Source organism: Vipera ursinii, assembly GCF_947247035.1.
Source record: "Vipera ursinii genome assembly, chromosome: 1".
Classification (NCBI taxonomy): Eukaryota; Metazoa; Chordata; class Lepidosauria; order Squamata; family Viperidae; genus Vipera; species Vipera ursinii.
The window spans coordinates 45,162,779-45,188,272 of record NC_139512.1 but is presented as its reverse complement, the minus strand read 5'-3'; the positions used below and the strand labels follow the sequence as shown (position 1 = coordinate 45,188,272).

Below are 25,494 nucleotides of genomic sequence, written 5' to 3'. Positions count from 1 at the left end.
TATATCTAGATGGGATGTTCTAACAAAGTAAACTAACGAAATGGAATATCAGTTTTTATTGGTGGTATTACCAAATAACATTCCATTGTGGAGCATAATAGAGGCTTCTTCTGCTAATATAAAACTCATAGATACCTCATACTTTGCAAGAAAATAGCCATACATGGGTCACAACAGTTATGGGAGGATTGCATGAAGGCTGAAAATATATTCCAATATTCTTAAATGTCCATTTTAAGAGGAAAGGAATAGTAAAAGGTATTAGCAGTCTTACCATGAACGCTATTATTCTTCCATGAAAGGTGGCTGGAAGATGACTTAATTAAACTTTCATACCATCTTCCTTTTCTTGGATAATCACAGACCCACATTCCATGAAACACAGCACCCCATATGACTTTCCATGTATTTTCATGACTCCTCCCCAGCAAATTACTCATTTTAATGCAAGAATAAGATAAGGTAATGGTTAAATAGAATGCAGTATAGTCTTAGTAAAAAATATGGATTGGTAGTGAGGGCTGAAGATTTTAACTTGGCCAGATCAATGCTCTTTGGAAGGATTGGGAAGTTGAAACTGTCTCATACATATTCCTGGAGTATTTAAACCTTTGTTCAACATAGGAATCCAGATTAATGCATCCTATCAGACACTATGCAGATCTGCTTGAACATATCTGATGAAAGAGGCCTACAATCGTCCTAGATAATCATATCATTAAGAAATTTTCCTAATTTTCAACTGAAATTAGCTTACCAGTTAATGCAAAAATATCACACTTGTTCTATGTTGTGGATAGTAGCTTTTTTGTGTGTATGTCATTTTTTGAAGTACATAAAAAGTGCTATTTATCTACAGCCCTCTAATCACCTTTGTTCCTTGTTCTGAAACTGTTTCAAATTGTTTCAATATTTCCTGAAATGTGGTACCAGTAAAAGGCATGCTATTTGAATTGTGGTTCTGAACAGTGTAGAATAAAGAAAAAAATATCACTTCCCATGATTTAGTAATTATCTGTGGAATGAATATTTAGATTCCCAAAACACTTCATGCATCAAAGCAGTGTTTCAATTTCCAGGTGTAATTGTATCCATTTCTAGATCCTGATTATAACATTGGACAGTCACCTCAGGTTTTATATATACATACACACACAACACACCAGCCTGTCTTTAAAATATCACATTTAATTATGTGAACTTTTCATACAAAATCCAACAGAAATAATCTAATTGACAGGTTACCTGTGTTAATAAGTGCTTCCATTTGGCTAAATTTGCTAAGGAAATGACAGGTAGTATTGAAATCCCTCTGGTTATTCTTCTTTGAGAGCTAGGGATGGGAATTACTATGCCACAGCTGGGGAGTGTGGGTGACGAAGTTGTCAAGTTACTGGTAGCCAACAGATTTTTGATGTTGTGAAATGGGATGGAGGAGGGAAGCAATTGCATGCCATTTAATTAAATGTTAGTACTATTTAGAACCAACTGAGCACAAAATAGCTCACTTTGCTTATCAAAGAAAAGGACATGAGGACTTCATCACTAGATTAAAGTACCTGCAATGAGGAAGATGTTTTCATTATAAATAATTTAGTCTACAGGGAGCTGTCGCTTAACCTTCACAATTTGGACTAGCAACTCTGCCACTAAGCAATGTGGTTATTAAGTGATATGTGTTAAGTGATGTCCCTGTTGCCATCATTAAGTGAATCACACTTGGTCGTTAGGTGAAGACCTATCAGGATCCAAACCATTCCCAAACTGCTTCCTCCCAGCAATGAGCCTTGTTTGTTCCAATGTAAGGGATTGTTTCCTCTTTAACTGCCCCCCACCTGTCTATTTCCCCCCATCTCTGCTCTCCTGTTTGTCCTACACAGTGTCGGTCTTCTGTATCACTGGTGGTGCCAGTAGCATGGCAGCTGAAATAGAGGCCCAGGGTCTTCAGCAGTCTCAGCCTATCACCACTTGTGGGCTTCTGTTTCAGCCCCAGTACCCACACACCATCACAGCTGAGGAGTGCTACTTCAAGCCTCACACCATAACCAGCTGCCCTAGCATCACAGTGAAAAACCCAAGTGGCCTCAGTCACAGCTGCTGTAGCACCAATCTAAGAAGCCCAGCCATCCCCTCTGCAGCCACTCCCAACACTCTGCACTGCACTCTGCACCTTGCAATCTGCTGCCCCTGCTTTGCCTGGGTTGATCCTTACTATCTTCTTCCTTCCACTGCCCATGAAGAGTACCTGGCCTGGCCCTTTGTGATGCAACTATAGCCTTGAACAGGCCTCAGGATGCTTTGGGAAGGTCTCACACACCCTCAGGAGTTATTACTATGGTTGGTCACACAGTCAATCACAGGTTTAGACTGGGTTTGGCATTCTTATCACCTATCAAGACCTTCTGAAGAACCTGGGATAGGCAGATGTAAATGTTTGCAATTCAATGCTTCTAATTGTAAATGTGAATTTAAGTATTTTGCTAGAAATACAAAAAGAAAACTTTAAGGCAGCAATAGGCAGACTATGATTCTCCAGAAGTCACAGTTCACAGTATGCCTTGTCGTTGGCTATTGGAGCTTTTGGGATTGCTTGTCCCTATTCCTTAATGGACCCTGTGATTTGTTCTTGTGGTCAGCATCTGGATGTTCACAACATTAGCAAAGTGACCCAGATTATTCTTCTGAAAGCCAAGTTATTGTGAAGATCTACTTCTGTTTTTTTTAACTGAAAAATAAATGTAGAAAGCTTAATTTAGTTCAGAATTGACATGCAGTTAGGAGGGTTTTAATCCAAAAGGTACTTTACTTGCCATCCTGGATTGGACCATAGCAAATAGCAAAGTACTACCGCATCTCCATTTTGATGTGAATTATTATTTTAAATAAAAATAACATTCGTGTTTGCATGCTTCCTAGCAGTGGGGTATAGTTCTTAAGGCCTTGGACTGGAAAAGAAAGATCCAAGCTGAAGTCTACATTCAGGCATGGAAAATCCCAAGAAGCTTTCAAGGTAGCCCAGTCGTCATACAGACTTGTGGGGGAAAATGAAAGAAGGGAACACTATATATGAAAGATGTCCACTAAAACAGAATACCAATACAATACAAAATAAATTGCCAATATTTATTTATGAGGGATAACTGGTTTAGAGATATATGCGCCCTTTGGCTTTACACTCAATCAATCAATCAGAATAGAGCTAGAAGGGGTCTTGGAGGTCTTCTAGTCCAACCCCCTGCTCAAGCAGGAGACCCTGTACCATTTCAGATATGTGGCTGTCCAGTCTTTTCTTAAAAGCCTACAGTGATGAAGGCCCTACAACTTCTGAAGGCAAGCTGTTCCACTGGTTAATTGTCCTCAGTGTTAAGAAGTTTCTCCTTAATTCTTAATTAACACTCAAATTAGGTTTTTTCTCCCCTCGTTGCTTCGTTTTTTTAAAAAAACGAACACAATCTTCATGTAAGACACTAGTGACAGTTACAGAGTTGAAAGTGAGGATATAATGGCTGGGAACAACTATTTCATATTATTGAATTTATCTTTTTTTTCTTTTTTCTTTTTTTACCAGTGAGAACAGTTAAACGTGAGTTAACGGGGATGGATTTCACCATGTTAATGGAGAAACATAATTTCTCATCTGGTATGAGCTGATGTAGTGTGTCTCTTCTTTTAAAAATTAATCCCTGACTCCACCTAATACCAAAACTATTGAGGAAACAGACAAAAAAAGAAACCAGAATTCTTAAAATCCCATTCTTGTGGCTTGACCAGACTTCCTCCTATGTTTTGGCACACTGCAGGAGCAGATTGTTTATCTACACAGCCATTCTTGTTACTTGTGTAAACAAGGATATTTTCATAAATTTGTAGAAATGCTAATAAGCATTAGCAGCTTTTCGTGCTTGGAACGGCTTGAAGGTTGTAAGCAATGTTGATACAAGGCCAGGGAAACCAGGGGCTGAGAGAGCCAAAAGCAGTTAGCAATCAGTAATGGATGATCATGGAGCAGTAAATAATTAAAGAGAATTTCAACAAATTCACAAAGACACACAGAGCATTTGAACTGCTAACAGATGACAGACAGCTGAACACAGACAAATGTAATTGTAATTATGACTTTGACAAGCTCTTACAGCATATGACTTACTCTTTGTTCCCGGTAAGACATTAAGTTTTTTTTTAAAAAAAGTCACAAGGTAAGCTATTTTGAACCACTAAGAATGATGTGAATAGAATGGGATTTAAAACAAGACAAACTAGTGTATGTAACAATAGCCCTGTTGTAGGGGGTTATAAGCTTCATGAAATATGAATATTGATAGAATGATAACAAAAGAATATTGTTCAACTAGATATTTTTGTTCCTTTAAAAAAAATCACAGTTCCCTAAAGCTTTCCAGTGTGACCATGACCAAAAATTAGAGTATATTCAAATAGATGTAGACTTGATTTAAATGTTGATGATTTAAGTTTTTATAGCAGAAACAAGATGAATTCTTGTTTCTAACAAAAACCATCACTTTATTTCAAACAGCGTTGCCCAGGTGGTCTCTTGTATAAGGCCATTTACCTTTTTAATAAATAATTTAAACCCCTTTTTAGAGAGTCAGTTTGATGTAGTAGTTAAGGCATCAGGCTAGAAACCAGGATATCATGAGTTCTAGTCCCACCTGAGACACAAAGCCAGCTGGTTGACCTTGGGCTAAACGCTTTCAACCATAGGAAGGAGGCAATGGCAAACCATTTCCAAAAGTACCACAGGGACATGTCCAGGCAATCACCAGGAGTAAAAAAAAAATCTGATTTGAAGGTACAAAAAATTACTTAAAACCTTTTAAAACAAAGTGTACCTCTGAAATTGACTGATAATTGTAAAATGACTATACTGTGAAATTCATGGTAGACTTTGCTCATAGAATCCTCCCTCCTCAACATATTTAGTATTGTGTCACTACACAATATTGAATAGAAAACATCAAAGTTCAGATTTTAAAGAATAACAATTGCTGGGCAAAACAAAGGCTAAGGGTGTGGATTTGTGATGGTAAAGGGCTTACTAAACTGACAAAGTTTAAACGTCATAAAGAGTTAGTGATAATGAGTACTTTATCCAGTCATATCTTTCTACTATTTACTGATAGATCCTGTATTGCTGCAAAAATGGTGCAACAATGAGCACAGCATCAGTCTAAATGATCACTGAGGGATATGACCTACATACTTTAGTTTACAAGTCTGATTAAACAGTTACATGTTTTACCTGGATTCCCAAAAAACAAGGGGGAAAAAATATACGTGAGCTCTTGATACTAGAGAGAATATTCCAGAGTTGGTTGATTCTTAATACTAACCACAGGATTCAAAAGAAACACTGTTGTCTGATTCAACATTATACATTAAAGGTCTAAATCTTTGGATGTTTCGAGGCCAATGTCAACAGTCTCTTTCAAGCCCCCAGAGAAAAATCTTGCTAAAAGATCTTAGTAGCTGTTTCTCTGCTTAAAGCACACAAAGGAAGGGATACACTATGAAATAATAGACTCAAAAGGACCAGACATTTTGATGGAAAACCAGTCTAAGATGACAGTATATATGTTTGCCTGGTTGTGTGTGCCCACAGAGACACACAGTGCATGATATATCATATGTCTCAATAATAAAGGAATCTACTTTATATGCTAAAGCTCTCATGCTCAGTTCAGTTATAGTTTGTGTAATGTATTGGGATTTTTACTTGAACTGATTCACATGTCTGTTTGAATGCTGCTTAAGGTCGCTCAATGGTGTGTCTACGTAACGGTCACTGACTAAGCCAGACTTATTGTTTCCAAGAAGATCATTGGATGATTTGGGGCCTGGGTCTTCTGAATTTTTACCATGCATTCCTTCCTAACAAGGCCACTGGCTCTTAGACAAGAACGCCCCATGGAAGTGGACCAAGGTTCAGGAAAATAGTTTTAAGGCAGTAAAATCACTACTGTCCTCAAATTCAGTGTTCATGCACTTTAATGAAAACTTTCCTGTCTGTATTGCATGTGATGCATCCCCTTATAGGGTGGGGGCTGTACTAAGCCATTTGTCAGATGATGGGATTTAGTCCCCTATTGCTTACTAGTCAAGGACATTGTCCTTGGCTGAGCGCAATTATGCTCAGATTGACAAAGAGGCTCTGGCCATTGTGGCCAAGGTGAGGAAATTCCATGATTATTTGTATGGCAGGAAATTCACGGTCTTCACTGATCACAAGCCATTGTTGGGGTTATTTACCACACACAGGCAGATGCCTCAAATATTTTCCCCTAGAATGTTAAGGTGGTCCATTTTTATATCAGCCTACAGCTACAGGCTGGTTCACAAACCCAGCAAAGACATGGGCCATGCAGACAGCCTTAGCAGGTTGCCATTGCCACACGTGGAGCCAGATCTGGCTCCAGCAGCTCGCATCTTGTCAATTCAAGATTTGCCTGAATTTCCCCTCCATGCTGGGGATGTGGCTGGAGAAACTGCCTCAGACAAAATTTTAAGCAGAGTGTTGTCATGGGTTCACACTGGGTGGCTGGAAAATAGACCCAGGACCAGAGTTCCAGAGCTACTTCACATGTAGACATGAGCTTTCAGCTTACAAGGGCTGCACATTATAGGGGAGCAGGGTTATTGTCTCCAGTTCATTAAGGCACAGTGTGTTTCAGTCTCTGCATGAGGGCCATCCAGGCATAGTCCAGATGAAGGCACTGGCACAGAGCTACCTTTGGTGGCCAGGGTTAGATAAAGCTATCGAGGTGCAAGTTCATGGGTGTTACACATGTCAACAGTCCAGGCCAGAGATGCTGCAGGCCCCTGTCCACCAATGGGAGGAGACTCATACACCGTGGTCAAGGATTCACACTGACTTCACTGGGCCCTTTCAGGGACAGTTATTTTTGATAGTGGTTGACAGCCACTCTAAATGGTTGGAAGTAATTCCTATATCTACTATGACTACTGCTAGGACCATCCAGGTGCTTGGAAAGATTTTTGCCACACATGGGCTGCCGGACGTCATAGTCTCGGACAATGGGGCCCAGTTCACAGCAGCAGAATTTCAGGCCTTCTTGAGGGCTAACCTCATAAGGCATGCAATGTTGTCTCCTTTTCACCCCTCAACTAATGGGCAGGCTGAATGCATGGTATTTATGACAAAAGATTCACTCAAGTGCATTGTGTCTGGGGATTGGCATCATAGGCTGGCTGATTTCTTGCTTTGCCACCACACTACGCCTTTCACAGCAACAGGCAAGAGCCCAGCAGAGATTTTCTGGGGGAGAAGATTACTCACAAAACTGGACAGGTTGCATCCTGACTGGATAGCAGCAGACACCACACACCCAAAGGCACCAAGGGGGTTGCAAGTGGATGATGGGGTGTGGGCCTGGAACTATGGGCATGGGAACTTGTGGGTGCTGGGTAAAATTGCTAAAATCTCAGGACCCCTTTCCTATGAGGTGGCCTTGGATGGGGGGGCAAGTCATGCAATGACATATTGATCAGCTGTGAAGGCGTTTTGCAGAACAGCCACTAAGCAAGGACCTCACGGCAGGTCCGCAACAAGAGCCGGCAACTGGCAGCCTAACAGAGCAGTTCATGTGCTCTGAGGACTCATTCAGTCATTACAGTGGGGAGGTGGTCATAGATGGACACAGTCTGGGAGTGCAACATGGGTCTCCTGACAGGGAAAGTCAACCAGAACAAGGCAGCAGCTCCGCTGACACAGCTACCTCATTGGACTTTGGTCTGGGCTGACCTGGAATGGCCAGCCAAAGGAACTCAAGTCAATCCCACTCACATGAACCCAAGAGTCCTGGTCTACCCAGCCCGGCAGGCAAGCTGGTAGACCAGGAGTTACTTGGATCCCCTAGGCATTCTGAATGGTCGCATACAGTCAGACCACCACAATATCTACAAGATTATATTCTTAAATAATGTGTGTACATTCTAGGGGGGAGGGGTGTAATGTATTGGGATTTTTACTTGAACTGATTCACATGTCTGTTTGAATGCTGCTTAAGGTTGCTCAATGGTGTGTCTATGTAACGGTCACTGACTTAGCCAGACTTCTTGTCTCCAAGAAGATCATTGGATGATTTGGGGCGGGAATAGGTTCCTTTAAACCTATTGGCGCCGCCTAGTGGCCAACCATATAAGTAGTTGCACAGCAGCCTCTGTTTCAGTTCTGTTCCTGTTTGCCACAATAAAGCATGTTCCTGTTTGCAACCTTCCATCTCGCTTATTGCCTGCAAAGAACCAGCTACACAACAGTTTGGATACCAGGTTATCTTGAGGACGGTTTTTTTTTCCCCAGTAGAATCATCTCAACCAACTTGATCTTGTTGAAAGAAGTAGTTGATGGCTCCCTACTTTTGGGAAGGGAGGGGTGAGGCTCTGAGTACTGCTTTTCTGTAGTGCTGCTGGCCCTCCAGAATGGCCTCCAACCTTTTGAGCTGAGGTTAGTTCCAGCTAGTTACTGCCTTTTGAAACCTTCCAGTACCAACTCAAAATGCATTTCTACTGGAGAACACTTGGTCCTGATTCCTGCTTTTGGATTTTGGGGTTTTGTAAGATTTTCATTAATTTAATCTGACAGTAGATGTTTTAGGGCAGACATGTCAAACAGAAGGCCTGGGGGCCAGATCCGGCCCGCGAAGTGGTTTCACGCGGCCCGCGAAGCCATCCTGGAAACAGTGAGGGAATGGCCCCCACTGCCTTGGCCCTGGCCCAGAGACCCTCCTTCTACCAGAGACCCCCAGATCTGTCCCACTCCTGCCCAGGACCCCATAGGCACCCTCGATGCGAACGATGTAGAGCTGGCCACGCCCACCCAGTAGGCCATACACACTCTAGCCACGCCCACCCAGTAGGCCACACCCACCCTGACCACACCCACCCGGCCCCCTGAGGGCAACCGCAATGCTGATGCGGCCCTCAGTGAAATTGAGTTTGACACCCCTGTTTTAGGGTATTCTTCTGAATGTCTGAGAATCCTACAGGATTGGAATAGGGAAGGAAACCAAGCAAACAGACAAGCCTGATGATATCTTCTGGGTGACATGGGTTGCTCTGGTTATTGTTGTTTGTACAATCTTTTGCCATTTTCGGTTCTTTGCTTTTATTATAGTATTATATTATTTTATGTTTTTTATCTGTGAACTGCCAGTGTTAAAAGTAAATAGTAAATAAAAACTGAAAAGTTCATAACTGAAACATCCACTCTTAGTTAGTATACACCAGCGATGGGGTATCTGTGCCACTTCAGATATTGCTGAACTATGATTTTTAATGTCCTTCTCCATTATTCTTCCTGACTGGAACCGTGAAACTTGTGGTTCAGGCATCTGTAAATACAGTCTCTGGAAATAACCTTGTGGGGTTTAGAAAACATTTAACTACTATAGGTAACGAATGTTCTGATTTAGTGAAAAACAGACTCCTATGTGCCGATATCTGAGTGCTTCAGGATTCAAACTGAAACAAATGGGCTTTGATACATGCTCTGTACTTGTTGACCTGAATTAGATATTGTTTTAGGTATTTTCCAATGACTCATCACATCAAATCCAGTGATGTGGCCTACACAAACGTAGACGAACAAGACATAGCTACTTAGCTACATTCCATTCTGCCAGCCATATTTTTGGCCCAATAAAGACAAACTTCAGTAAAAAGGAAAAAAAAATGGAGAATGTAATTTGTTTTAGTCTACCCTGATCTTGTTTAAGCTAACCCTAAGCTCGCAAGCTTTTAAGAAAACTTTGCAAGTGTGTTTACACATCAGATGCCTTTTTTCACCCTCTCAAAAAGCTAATAAAATCCACAGTCTTTCACAATCCTTGTAAAAAATTGTGGAATGACAGCATGAAAAAGAAATGATTCATTTCAATGTTGAAATATTCTCCAATAATATCAACAAGAAAGCTGGTTTTTTACCTTTAAGTTGTGCTTTCCTGCTGCCATATATAGTTCACATGTCATTAAATTAACTCTTTCTCATCTTTCCATTTTCTGAATGGTTGATGAATATTTCAATGACTGAACTGATTTCTGTTTATTTCTCCAATATGATCAACTCACTCTGTTGTCTAAAAATAATGAAATCACAGTACATCTTCTGTATTAATTTAACCATCAGAACTAAAATAAAACAATTAACCAAGACTCTCTTTCCAAACTAATTGGGGAAGATTGGTAAGCTACAGCTTATTGCTTATTCTATGCAGCATCACATCAAACTCTTACACTTACTTACAGTAGCAGCACAAGATTAATTGTCAAAAATATGTAATCTATGCTCCAAATGCCAAGGACTGATCTAAGCTGAAAGTTGGGGTAAACCTTTCCCTTAAAAATTGTGTTCAGTTAAATTGGCACCATTGCCTAAGTGGACTATCCATATTGCCAGCTTACCAAGAAAAAAACTAAAAGACTCATGGGGTTGGAAGAGTCCTCAAATGTCATCTAGTCCAACTCCTTCTCCATGCAGAACCCATTAAAGCATTTTGAACTGATGGTCATTTACCCTCTATTTGAAGCCCTACTTGACAAGGCAGCTTATACCACTGGTTGACATCTCTTATATCCCCAGGAGAGGAGATTCTTCCTAATAGCTAACCTGTATCTACCTTCCTTAGTTGTAGTCAGTCCACTGATTGTGTGCCTGCCTTGCAGGGTAACAGGGAACAAGGCTGCTTCCTTCTCTTTAAAGATCTGAAGACTGCTATGATATCTACCCTCCCTCTTCTGCAGGCTAACCTAACATATCTGGTTTACTTAATCATTCTTCATAAGTCTTGTTTCCAGTCCTTTCACCATTTTGGTAGTTAACATCTGGAAACCCTCCAGTTGATCAATGACTTTTTAAGGCTTCAGTACCCAGAATTGGACACAAGTAGAACCTGACCAAGGCAGATTAGAAACAGACAATTACTCCCTTTGATCTATACTTTATGATTTTGTTAACATATCCTAAAATAACACAGGTTTTTTTCAGTATCTGCCATTACACTGTTGGCTCCTATTCAACTTGTGATTAACAAGGACACCCAGATTATTTTCATATGTAGTACTGACAAATCAAATCTCCCCCATTAGATACAGGACTTCACATTTCTCACTGTTAAATTTAATCCTGTTCATTTTGGCCCATCACTCAAGCCCCGATTCTTTTTGGATCTTTTCTTTATTTTCTAAAGTATTACACAATCCTCACAGTATCTTACAAATTTATTCAATATGTCATTGATAAAAATGTTGAACAGGATCAGGCCCTGGGACACTTCATTCAACACCAGTGTCCAGTTTGCTGTGGAACCAGTTTTGAGTACTCTTGGAGTGGTTGTTCAGTCAATTTTCTAACACTTGTATCATTCTAACCTGTATTTTACTGTTTTATTAATGAGGAAACATGCTGCATTCTAAATGTTCCTAGTGTGAAAGTTTCAAAATACAAATATTATGTTTATCACAAACCTTACTGGTTTCATTCACTAAAAAGCTAGAATTGTAGGAATTAGATTTATTTGTATGCTGCATAGTCAAGAATTCATAGCATTCCATCCAGAAGTTACATAATCATATCATTTTACTGATGTCCTGAATGTTTTGTAAAAAAAAATCCATACAAAAATAGATAACCAATAAATATTGGTTAGTATTATTTTGCAGAGAGAGAGAGAGAGAGAGAATATATCTGTGTATATATAATAATTGACCTTTTCATAAAATAACCACTTTATTTAAACTGGTGCAGTTATATTTGAACAGTGCCAACATAAAATAGTTATTCAAGAACCATTGCATATTGGCTTTTCCACTGTATTAAACCTTATTCTCTTGTATTCATGGTTATGATTGCATAACTAAGAACATAAGGCTTTTATACAATGACTGTAATGAACAGTGGAGCTCTTCCTAAAGATAAAGCCACTGCTAGGCACAACAGTTGAGCAATATACTTAATTATAATGTAGTATATTTAATTTTATTTCAAGGTGAAGAGTTATTGCAGTTTGTGGTTTAATATATTGTACTTGTGATTTATCTAGTAAGTAAACAACAGTTAACATAAATAACATGTTAAGCAAATCCAACTCTCCCCCCCCCCCATCTATTTGTTGAAAGCCAACTGGGAAGGTTGCAAATTGTGATTGCATGACCCTAGGATGCTGCAACCTTTGTAAATACATGCCGGTTGCCAAGTGTCCAATTTTAAGTGAGGACTGATCATAAATTGCTTTTTTCCAGTGCCTTTGTAACTTTGAATGGTTGCTAAATAAAGTTGAAGACTACCTGTAGAAGTCATTTTATTTTTGAAACGTATCTATGATAGTTTTGCTATTTAGTCTTTATTCTAGCAAAGGTGCTTGATCACTCAGAAGTGAGTTATGATATCAAAAGTTGATTTAGAAAGCCTTGCAGTTCATAGATTGAAGGTGACTTTAAGAGTGACAAATGTGCTGCCCTAAACAATAGGCTTTAAAACCTTGTTGCAGTACTGAATCCTTGGCAGCTTAATCAGCAAAGGTTAGTTATTATTTTCCAGTATGCAAAAGATTGTTATAAGACAGTGGTAAAAATAACTTCAGGATGAACTTAGTGTGACATTATCAAGAGAGAATAATAAGATGGCAAGAGTGCACAGTGAGCATGCCCCCTTTTGTGGCTCTATTGGTGTGTGTTTGTGTGTGAGAGAGAGAGACAGAGAAAGAGCACAAGCAAGAAAAATATGCTCACTGAGCACGCTTGCCATCTTATTATTCTCTCTTGATAACACCATACTAAGTCCATTCTGAAGTTATTTTTACCACTGTCTTATAACAATCATTTGCATACTGGAAAATAATAACTAACCTGAGTGTTTGTGTGTGTGTGTGTGTGTGTGTGTGTGTGTGTGTGTGTGTTTAAATATGGATGTAAGCAGTGCCAGATCATCTATCTCAGGGGTCTTCAAACTTGGCCCTTTCATGACTTGTGGACTTCAACTCCCAGAATTCCTCAGCCAGGCACACTGGTTGAGGAATTCTGGGAGTTGAAGTCCACAAGTCATGAAAGGACCAAGTTTGAAGACCCCTGATCTATCTTGAAAACATTTGAAACAACCTCCAAAACTTTAATGAAAGTTGAAATGGTGACAGTATATAGTTCTTGAGGGTAGGAGGGAAGAAACTAAAAAGGTGGGATGTCATGGACAACATTGTTTCACCCTACAACATTTTCTTAGGGACTCTGTTTTCTTATTCTAGGAATTAGAATTTTTGTAAGCTGCCTATAATCACTGAAACGGATTATAGGAGAGAGGTAGGTAGGTAGGTAGGTAGGATGGCTGATTGGACACAAAGCCCTTTTTCCCCCAGATGATATTGCTAATTTTGAACTCTCCTAGGAAATCCTATCAGTTTATAACAGTTGGGTGTTTTTTTTTACTGTCCTTCAGGAGATATTATTTTATTTATGATAAAAGTGACTTCCAATCAAACAAGCACCAGAGGCAATATGCCACAGAAAATGCTGGTTGACTATTCCTACTGCTACTCTGTACAAATTGCAGTGTTTTTAATCTATTCCAAATTTGTTTCTGTTTTCCTTTATTTCAATTGAAGCTATTTTGCATTGTTTCTGATTTCCAAGCAAATGATTACATGTCTGAAATTGGCCAAAAGAAAGCAAAACCTTTTGGATTAGTTCTTGTAACTATCAATAATACTTTAAATTAACTAGTTATCAGAGACTATGAGTGCTACCCTAATGAACCAATTTGGAAGTCATCATCATCTTAAAAAAATTGTTAAGAGTATTTAAACATCTAACTTACAATTATCCACTGTGGAAACTAATAGACTTTGGCAGAAGTAATATGCCCTTTCTTTTAATTAGAAAAGTTTCTCTCTGGCTTTCAATGGGAATATAGATAGAAACATGCAGGTTCATTTTCTTACGACTACTTCTTGTTGAAATTTCATTAGGTGTTCACTAGGTGTTTATTACATAAAATACAAGGCAAACGAAATGAGAACCAAAAAGTTTTCCATTAGAATGAGAATGATCCACCAACGGAATTTTTAATTCTGCTCATTTGAAAGGCAAGAGATTTAAGTCTCTCCTGAGCTAAAATTAGAGATGGGTTAATATAATGCATAACAGATTAAGCATATATGATCAACAAAAGTTTATTTAGTGTACAATGTGATATATATATAAGATTCACTTAACAGCTCTGGAAAGAAAGGGCGTAGAATGGGGCAAAACTCACTTAACAAATGTATCACTTAGCAATATAAATGTTGGACTCAGCTGTGGTCATAAGTTGAGGACTACTTGTACATACAGGTGAAACTCGAAAAATTAGAATATCGTGCAAAAGTTCATTTATATCAGCAATGCAACTTAAAAGGGGAAACTAATATATGAGATAGGCTCATTACATACAAAGCAAGATAGTTCAAGCCATGATTTGTCATAATTGTGATGATTATGGCATACAGCTCATGAAAACCCCAAATCCACAATCTCAGAAAATTAGAATATTACATGCAATCAATAAAACAAGGAGTGTACATAGAACAATATTGGACCTCTGAAAAGTATAAGCATGCATATGTACTCAGTACTTGGTTTGGTCCCCTTTTGCAGCAATTACTGCCTCAATGTGGCCTGGCATGGAAGCTATCAGCCTGTGGCACTGCTGAGGTGTTATGGAAGACCAGGATGCTTCAATAGGGGCCTTCAGCTCTTCTGCATTGTTCGGTCTCATGTGTCTCATCTTTCTCTTGGCAATGCTCCATAGATTCTCTATGGGGTTCAGGTCAGGCGAGTTTGCTGGCCAATCAAGCACAGTAATCCCACGGTCATTGAACCAGGTTTTGGTGCTTTTGGCAGTGTGGGCAGGTGCCAGGTCCTACTGGAAAATGAAGTCAGCATCCCCATAAAGCTCGTCTGTGGAAGGAAGCATGAAGTGCTCCAAAATCTCCTGGTAGACAGCTGCGTTGACCCTGGACTTAATGAAGCACAGTGGATCAACACCAGCAGATGACATGGCTCCCCAAATCAGCACAGACTGTGGAAACTTCACACTGGACTTCAAGCATCTTGCAGTGTGTGCCTCTCCATTCTTCCTCCAGACTCTGGGTCCTTGGTTTCCAAATGAGATGCAAAAGTTGCTCTCATCAGAAAAGAGGACTTTGGACCACTGAGCAACAGACCAGGTCTGTTTTTCTTTAGCCCAGGTAAGATGCTTCTGACATTGTTTGTTGTTCAGGAGCGGCTTGACAAGAGGAATACGACATTTGAAGCCCATGTCCAGGATCCGTCTGTGTGTGGTGGCTCTTGATGCACTGACTCCAGCCTCAGTCCACTCCTTGTGAAAGTTCCCAACACTTTTTGAATGGCTTTTTCCTGACAATCCTCTCCAGGCTGCGGTCATCCCTGCTGCTTGTGCTCCTTTTTCTTCCACACTTTTCCCTTCCACATAACTTTCTATTAATGTGCTTTGATACAGCACTTGGGGAACATCCAACTTCTTTTGCAATTACCTTTTGAGGCTTTCACTCAGTGATGGTTTTCTGCACAACTGTCAGGTCAGTAGTCTTCCCCATGATTGTGATTCCTACTGAACCTGACTGAGAGACCATTTAAAGGCTCAGGAACCCTTTGCAGGTGTTATGGCTTAATTAGCTGATTAGAGTGGGACACTTTGAGCCTAGAATATTGCACCTTTTCACAATATTCTAATTTTCTGAGATTGTGGATTTGGGGTTTTCATGAGCTGTACGCCATAATCATCACAATTATGACAAATCATGGCTTGAACTATCTTGCTTTGCATGTAATGAGCCTATCTCATATATTAGTTTCCCCTTTTAAGTTGCATTACTGAAATAAATGAACTTTTGCAAGATATTCTAATTTTTTGAGTTTCACCTGTATACAGACATACATATACATATATAAACACACTGTGTGTATATATATAAATAAATATATACACATACATACACACATGCATATATATTCTCAAAAATTCCAATGAGATTTAGTTAATAATGAGGAAGTAAAATTTTTGCCTTTCTTTGCCCTCCTTCTGTTTCCCCAACCATGGTGGGTAGAGATATTAAGAGTTGTTCTGTAACAAATAAGGAGAGTTGAGAAAGCTACCCTAACAGTATTATTTCTTGACTTTGATTCAATGGGATTTAATTTCCATACAGTCTTATAAGAGTCACAAATGCACATATGAGGAACTAAGACTTACCGTATACATATGCATATACCTTTTTCATATTTATAACTTATTAAATCAATTTGTACAGTTGCTCAACTGACATGTGACTCAAGGAAGAGTACACAAATAAAAGCAATACAAAACTGTAAAAACAGCAACCAAGAAAACATTACAAATAACATACCTAAAGCAATTTCTACCAACCGAAAACAATTAAGAGCAATCAAGATGGGCACAGAGCTTTCTGATCAATGCCTTGGGGAAAAGTCAGGATTTTAAGTTACTTCTTAAAGGCATGTATATTCAGGGCGATCTGGATCATGGGGAAAAATGCTCCTTTGTAGGGCAGTTACTGTGACAAAGAAGCTTTGACTCTAGTTCTTTCCAGATGACTGCTTAAGACTGGACCAGGAACAAATTTATCTTGAGAAAATGTTTTGGGCAGAAGTAATTGTAGACAGATCATTCCACAAGCAACCAGGCCCTGTGCTTTATAGGTCCCTGAATTGCATCCAAAAAGTTACTGGTAATCAGTACACCTCAGAGTAGAGCAGGAGTGTCAAACTGCCGGCCCATGGGCCAGTTGCATCATGTGGAGGCTGCACCCACCCTAGCTCCGGCAATGTGAAAAAAGTCATGATACTTCACGGCATGTCATGTGATGTGGTGAGTTTCACCCCCATGGAGTAAAGGTACTTCATACAGTAACCACATCAGAAAATGTTGGTAATAATTTACTCTTTCACATTCTGAACCAGCTATAGCTTCTGAATGGTCTTCAGGAGCAGCCCCCTGTAGAGAGCATTTTGTAATTTATTTTGAGTTGTGAATAAAGCATGAATGATTGTAAGGCCTTCCCATCCAGGAATGGGTGCAATTGATGCAGAAGAAGGATTTGTACAATGGTACAAATCTAATTGCTTTTCAAGAAGAATCTGTGAGTTCAGGAGAGGTCCAGGTCTAGATAAACCAATCCCATTTAGAACCAAAGTTGGACATTTCTTGATGTTAGGTGAAGTCAAGATTGTTATAGTTGAGCTAGAGCCTTTTTTTAACTTCCAGATCTCCATAGATATGAAGCAAAACTTTAGTACCATGGCTTGGATGACAAGAATTGAAAGCTGACCAGTTACTTAAGGTACCTAATTTTGTGCAAATGGATAACCTTAGCCAATGGCTTCAGGAAAATGTTAAACAGGATCAGAGAGAGAAATGTGCCCTGAAGTAAGGCTTAACATGGACTAATGGCTGCATGACTCATTCACATCACTCACACACACCTAACAGTGACTGGAACAACTGACTGGAAAAGAACCAATGTGATAACTTGCTTCCTATTCTCAACCCCAATTAGTTTAGAAGAATTTCATGATCAATGGTACTGAGGACTATCAAGTGATCAATGAGGGAGAGGATAGATGTACTCCTACCATGGGCCATTAACAAGACTGTTTTGGTGGCCAAACTTGAAACCAATTAAAAGGATCAAGATAATTTAGTTCCAGAGCCTGCTGAAGCTGTAGGCCAACCATCTTCCTAGTAACCTTCACACAAAAAAGAAAATTGGAGATGGGGAAGAAATTAAGCAACACTGTGGTGTCCAGTGAAGAGGGGATGGACTACCACTTCCTTAATTACAAATGGAATCAATATCTCTCTCATCCTTGAGTTCTCCAATGCTTGGACCCTCTATCTTTCACCTCTTGGAATACCTTGATCAAATAGGAAGGACATGAATCTAACACATCATAATTGTGCTAATTGTGCACAGTCTATATCTTCTTTTCTGAGTCAACAGAGTCAAACAATTCCTTGATAAACTTGCTAGATCCTACTTCAATGAACTCAACAAGGCTTACACAACCCGCCCAGCAAATGTGATGGATTTTCTTTGACAGACGCCTTGAAAAATCCCCACAGTGGCCCTTCAGGTGGCTTTCTGAACCATCCATCCCCAAAATGACAAGATCACCATAAAGGATTGGCAGATGGCAATTCACAGATGCAGTAAAAGTAAAAATAAATACATAAATAAATAAATAATTATGTTTTGCTGCTCTGATCATCAGAATGTAATACTTATTGGATTTATTTTTGGAGATATACCTGTGATTGAATTTAAAGAAAAAAAGGGGGGGAAATCTGCAAGCTGAAAAACTATTAGCATACCCTTGTGAGGTTTTAGAGATGGAATCTCTGCGAGCATCCTGTGAAGTCTATATCCCATGGGAAGAGATATTGAGGAATTGTGAGAAATAATTAACATACGTGAGTATCCATGTTTCTATCAAAAGTTAATTGTTAAAAAGTAAAATCTGTCAAGTGAATAAATTGCTGCACCTGAAGGCATAGAGTGGACTGTAACTAGATGATATCTTTGTAACTTTCTTGCTAAAAATATAATCAAGTAGTATGGAAGGAGGAACAGAAGAAAAAGTGATGATTATTTCAAGAAAAAATAGATATTAGAGCTCCGGTATATTATATGGACGACCAGAAGATTGTGAGTTAATTTTCTCAGTATCAAATGACCAAATATAGCACCTAATTCTTCTCTCTCTGGATGCTCTGGAAACTACTTTTCCATAGCATTCCTATAATTGGCTACTGATATCCATCTGTGTGCTGGGAAGAAGTCTGTCCCCAACAGATGGATAGGTAGATAGGTGGATAAATAACTGGGTGGAGAGGTAGCTGTTGAAGACTGTACATTTCTCATTAGCATTTGCAAGCTGAAGAATTAAGAGAAGCCAAGCTTGACATAGTCACATTCAGAATGTATAAGAATTAACAGCCAATGTAGTATATAATAGTTTCCCAAGAGAAAGAATAGGGACATGTGAAATATCCATCAACTAGGACTAGACTTCAACATGACAAATTCCAAACTAAAGCAAGCCTGGACAATGTTGGGCAGACTTGAATTCTAGCAATCCTGAATTGATTCAAAAACCTTCACCCAACCTTGTTTTTTTTCTGTTCAGGAAGAAGGAAGTCTAGTAGATTCTAGAGCAGGGGTGTCAAACTGCTGGCCCGCAGACCGGATGCATCATGGTGAAACCACGCCCATCCCATTGCCGGCAATTGGAAAAAAGTCATGATACATCACAACACATTACGTGGCATTGTGAGTATGACACCCCTGTTCTAGAGCATCAGGAAGCTTTTACAGAGTCTTATTAATAAAACATATCTTAATATTCTTATATCTATCAGTTTGTCTTTATTTCCCTTCAGTGTGCTAAGCCCTTCTCCCTTACACTGTTTTTTCCTGAAACCTAGCTGATTTTAAAAAGACAAGAAGGAACATATTTAATTAGTACTTGGAGGAGAAATTACCAGGTAGCTGTAGCTATGAACAAATCCTGGAAGAAAGCATTGGTAAAACATATCTGCATTTTTACTAAGAAAGCTAAAGAAATGTGTCTATGAAATTGGTAGAAATTGAGCTTGATTCACAAAAGATCTTCCTTTGCCTTATTATTTAAAATTTTACTCATCTTTCTACTTCTAGAATGTTCAAGGCAGCTAGAGGCAAAATATAAGTAGCAGTCAAAACTCATTAAAAGACAACTACATTTATCCTTAATCCAATTAGAATCTTCATAAACTCCTCTGAAAAGGCCTGGTGGAAGGGGCTGTTTGCTTTAAAATGATGAGTGTGGGTGACTTTCAGTTCCCCAGAGAAGGCCCTGCATAGGTTAAGAAGAGTAATGCAGTAGCTAATTCTCAGAGAGGGCCTACTACATTCAGTCTCTAGAGAGAGTTTGAATAGCCTTCTGTCTAAAATCCTGAGAACCTTTGTCAGTAAACAGCTATGCGAGGAATAACAAGCTTGGCCTGAATTATTTAATTCCTAGTCTATACTATGGATTTGCAGTGTACTGAATCATATGGGTAATGACTCTGGATTCAAAAAAAACATTGTAAGTCATTAAGGTGGGAAAATAACCAAGCTTAATGCTAATGAAGCATTACTATTGTAACTGATCTAATTTAGCAGGGAAGCAAAGCCACGGTAGTTGTCTGTAATATAGAGCAAGGCTGAGCTTCAAAGTTTAACAGAATAACAGAGTTGGAAGGAACTTGGAGGTCATCTAGTCCAACTGCCTGCTCTGCCCAGAAACCCTGTGTGACAAATGCCCGTCCAATCTCCTCTTAAAAAACCTCCAGTGATGCAGCAAGTTATTATTAGGGTTCTGTGTTCTGGTTCAAGTGCAGTACAATATTAATCCTGGGTTCATACAAATAATGCAGACATTTTTTACTTAGGTTTGCCAAGTAAAGAGATAGAAAGTAGTCACTAGTTCATATTGCTCAATAGCAGAGCTCTCAGAAAAAAATATTCATTTATAAAACATATATGATCTGTTTTCATCTAGTCCAAAGCATCCGTACTTGGAAGAAGGCTGCACTGATTTCTAATTCAGCTGAAGACCAGTTGATACCACTTATTTGGTAGCCTTTTGAAGATTACGGTACTTGTTTTCTACTAGAGTAGATGCCTCCCTTTATTTTATTTTAGCAGAAGGAAATCTTTAGTAATAGTTCCCCCTTCCCACACGCACTCCATTTCCATGGTAACAATATTTTCCTCATCATTTAGATCAGGGGTAGGGACAGAGGGCTGAGCTGTATCTCTAGAAGCCTGGCCATTATTGCGAATTGCTGGAAAGGGTAGTTCCCCCACAGCTGTAGAGAGACACAAATCTTCTTTCTCTGCTTTTTATAGACTGATTGAATTTCACATTATTATTTTACATTTGGTTTGGGTTAATTCTTCTTCCCCATAGGAAAGCAGAACTGACTTTCAAACCCCCACCCACCCCTTTGAACAAGAGACTGGATGGCTCTGAGAAAGCTGGGCTGGATTAAACCCAAGAGGGCTTGTATAGAGACGATTGCAGCCTTATGAATGACTTGATTAATCGGTCAACAAAGAGCACCTGTTTGGTCCATTTCTGCAGGCAGCTTGGTTGATTTTTTCTTATGGATAATGGGAAGAGACTATGGGAGTTCAGCCACATCTAGAGGGCCACACATCGCCCGCTGCTGTTCCAACATCCAATTCGACCTTTCCTGGGTGATTCCCTTCTCCTTCCCTCCTCCCCCCCCCGCAACTGCGAAAAGATCCGAATAGAATACAGTACAAAACAGCGCTTGTTTTAAAGCAGGGTTTTAAAAAAGCTAAGCAATCGAGCAATATCCAAGATAAAGAAATAATGCAAAAAAAGCGGGGATCTAGAGAGATAAATCATCCCACATGAAAGCAAAAGAGGGGCGGGGAAGAAGCGTGGGCTAGGCGGCTAAGGAGAACATGTCCTCGCTCGTCGGCTCTCCCCGGCGCTGCGAGCTGCAAGCGAACGGGCGTTCGTCCGGCCTCCGATGCTCTACCGCAGCGTTTCCCAACCTTAGGAACTTGAAGATGCGTGGACTTGAACTCCCAGAATTCCCCAGCCAGCTGCTGGCTGGGGAATTCTGGGAGTTGAAGTCCACGCATCTTCAAGTTCCTAAGGTTGGGAAACGCTGCTCTACCGCCACCTTGGCTAAGGCGAGGGACTTGCAGCGCGACGATTCAAAGCCGGCCAGCCCGCTCGCCTCTTCTTCCCTTGCTCTTCTCGCACAGCGGCCGCACGTTATCAATCCCGCCGTCGTTTCCACGGCCTTGTTAGAAGATGTTCAGCTCGGATAAAAAAAAAACTCTCGAGGCCGACGGGACGACTCCCTCCAGCCTTTCCAAGGGAAACGCAGCGACGGCCCTTCCGATCGCCTGGGTCATCTGCGCTTCCCCCCCCCTCACCCCATTTCGCCCCTTTATTGCAAACAGCCTTCCCTTGCGTCCCGAAGAAACGCGTTGTTTGCAAAATGCCTCGGCCGTTTTTTTCCAGAGACGAATTTCTCTTGAATTCGAAGCTTCCACACCAGCAAATGTACACACGAGTGCGCGCGCGCCCGCCCATAAACACACACACACACACACACACACAAACACGTATCCGAGAGGCAAAGCCACCTTCTTGTCTTCGGTTCGAATTATTAGGCTTGAAAGAGTTATTTGAAAGGAACAGTGCCTCAGAGTTTACAGCTTGGAGATTCCTCCTGTCTATAAATTCAGTTGTGGCTGAATTGGAGAAAGCTCTTTCCGGACTCTCCTTGATGTCCAGGCTGGCCAATGAAGTGTATTGTAATTTGGAGGATAGCGATGTACATGCTGTACACACACACACCTCCTAAACTACTGGCACGTCAAAGCTAACGTGGCCATACAGTATGGGCAGACCGACCAGAAAAAGGGAGGGGGGGTGCTGGTGAGAAAGGATGCAAGAAGCTTAACTATCATGGTTTGGAGCTGAATTAAGCAGGGAAACAATTGTTGCTCTATAAATGGAGGGATGAAATATGGAGTAGAAACGAGTTAACGCCATCAAAGGAGTTTCCCAGGTGTATTCGAGCCGACGATCAATTTTTAATTCGCACCCCATCTCCGAACAGCGAAGCAGAACGAGGTTCAAGTAAAACTTTTGTTTCCTCTTAGGTCTATTAGAAGAGAGGAAGGGAGAGATTTGAGCTAGAACCATGACTGCACAAAACGCCTTCGCAAAACTCTTTCGGCGCGCGCTGCCATGGTTTTGGGGGAAATTAATCCCGGGAAATGGTCGGAATTGTTTTCTTTAACCGAGTGTGCAGACCCGCCCGGCTGAAAAAAATAGTGGGGCGAAGAAATGAGCAGGTGGGAAGGTTCATTAAATCGTGATGTCACTAGATCTCTCCTCCTCCCCTCCTCTCGAGTTAAGGCACAGTTCAGTTCTGCCGTTCATTCCTTCCTTCCTTCCTTCCTTTCGAAGGGACAGCTAATCCGCAAAGCAATTCTGCCCTGGGTGGGGCTTTACTTCCCTCCTCCCCCCCCCCCGGCCTTTTTTTTTCCCTTCCTTCCTAGCGTGTGCTTGCGTGTGTGCGCTTCCTCAAGCAACTCTCTCCAGTCTCGGTGGGGCCAGTCATAACAAAACCCCGTCCGCCGGCAGGACGAACGTTGGAACGCGGCTCGGCTGTTCCTTGAAGCGTCGCGCCCGCAAAGGGTTAATAAGCGGCCGGTGCTGCCTCCCGCTCTTTGCTAGACGGCGGAATTTCGAGGAAGGCGCTGGGCGTTTCGAGGCGGCGTGTGGCTGCTGCTGCTGCTGCTGCTGTGGTAGCTACTCTCGCTAGAAGCCTTTCCGGCTCATTTGGGAAGACCTTCAACTGCGTTTTACTCTTTAGGCCCCGGACCTCGAGCCTCTCCGGAGAAATATTGCTTCGGGAAGGAGCAGAAGATTTCAAAGCGTACCAGCTGGACTTGCGTGGCGGGGCGCTGCGATTGAACGCCCGGGTGAGCCGAGCATCTCTGGGGAATCGTCTCCTCACGCTCGCCCGGAGCTGTGCGATTATGAGGACGAGCTTGGCTCTTGCCAGCTATGGAACCAAGCCAGACCTTGGCGGTGATCCTTAAACCAGTACAATGCCGGGACTGAGCTGCTTCGCTCTCCACCTTCCTGACCCAGTCGGGTTTGGGTGAGATCCAACTGCAGACCAGCCGCGCGACCGTCTTCGCAGGTAAAAACGGCATCCTTTTAAACTCTCTCTCCCTTGCAGGGCTTCCTTTTTTCCCCAACCGCTAGAAGAAAGGACGAGCGAGCGATCCAGAAACGAATAAGCAAAAGGAACTTAGTGGGACGCGTTTCGCCAAAGTTTAAAGTTGCGATTGGAGAGAGGACCGCGGGAAGGTTAGGTTCTTGGTAGCCCCTAGCAAAATCGAGGAATAGTCCATCCAGGAATATGAGCGGGATGACGCTGCTGTGGTGTTCTTGAAACCACTCGCTCCCCGGTTCTTTCTTTCTTTTTTTTGTACGTCAGTGCCAATTTGATTTTTCAGCCTGGCAGGTTCAGTTCGGTAGGGGCAGTTTGGCACGTTGAAATACGCCACGCACCGGCAAGGAGAGGATCTTTTTTTTTCTTACCCTCAAATTCTGTTTTCCTCTCTCCAAAAGAGCCACGATAAGTGGATCCTGGCGTGTGTCGCTAAATCGCCGCGCTTTTAGCGAAGGAAGGGAGGGGGTATTTCTGTTGCACGCTTGTTGGTTGCGCCGCTGAAACCTGGCTGTATTCAGTCGCTGAGCAGCTTGGGTGAGTTTGAAAGGATTTTACAGGCAAGCAGGGGAGGATGAATGGGGGGGGGGGAAGAGGATGTCTCTCTCCTCCTTTCTCTCCCCCTCCCTTATCTCTTGTGTAAAGAAACAAAGACCTTACAAACAAGTGGGCAGGATCCATCAGTTGGAAACAGAGTGCTTCGATCCTTCTGGGACCCTTTTTCCTAGTTAGCTCTTTCCTCTTTTCATCCCAATAGTCTGCGGAAGAAAACAGAACCCCTCCCCTTATCTCCTCTCCCCCCCCATTAGTCACTCTCTTGTCTCGCGAATCTCTTTTTTCCCCTCCGCAAAAGAGAGGTGCCCTGCTCTTAAGGCGGCGATTAACTCCTTCCAGCCCTCCAGGCTCCCATGTTTCCGAGGTCCTGCGAACTAGCAAACCACAATTCGAGCCTCGATCCGGCGGCAGCTTTCCACAGGCAAGCCTGTATTTTTATAACGGAGCCGGGAGGCTCTGTTCGCCAAACTCCAGGCTCTCCCACTGACAGAGCTGGGTGTATCAGCTCGCCTAACCTCCCTCGCCGGACTCGGCAGCGCACCAGCTACTTCGTGTTTCGAAGGAGGTGGGTCGCGTACCCTGAAGGGGGAGGGGGGCGAGGATTCCTCTACACTGGCTAAGGCAGCAGAGCTTTTCCGAAGCTGCTTGTTGCGGCGGGCGGCCAAGTAGTGATCGTGTCTGGCCCCACAGGCCGCTCCAAGCCGGGCTGTGGGATTATTTTTTAATATATTTTTTTGGGTAGGTGTTATATTAGAAAGCCTTTCCCAATCTAGCGCCGGTCAGAGGCGTTGAACTGCTAGTCGTATAAGTCCTGAAACAAATGGGATCTATAGCAAGCTATAGCAATACTAGATACTCCTGGCCCACATGGTGGTCACACTTTCTTAGTTTAGGGTGAGGTTACTGCCTAGCCAGCTATGTGCAAATGGCCATCAATGGGTGGGTCAGCCATCTTCTATTATCAACCTCTATCTCTACATTTTTGTAAGGCCACATTAATAACAGTCTGAAAGTGTCCTCTGACTTAGTTTGCAGTGTTGACCTGGCTGATGGGGGAGGCACTGAGAAGAATT

At 41.4% G+C, this 25,494-nt stretch overlaps 1 protein-coding gene across 1 annotated transcript in view; it reads left to right on the top strand.

Moving 5' to 3' along the window:
• The first annotated feature begins 23,242 nt into the window (after window positions 1-23,242).
• Window positions 23,243-25,494, top strand: part of FLRT2 (fibronectin leucine rich transmembrane protein 2) — a 91,195-nt gene continuing 88,943 nt past the window's right edge. The window contains exon 1 of the mRNA XM_083348309.1: window positions 23,243-23,833. The gene's annotated coding sequence lies outside the window, so the exon portion shown is untranslated. The remainder of the gene's footprint in view (window positions 23,834-25,494) is intronic.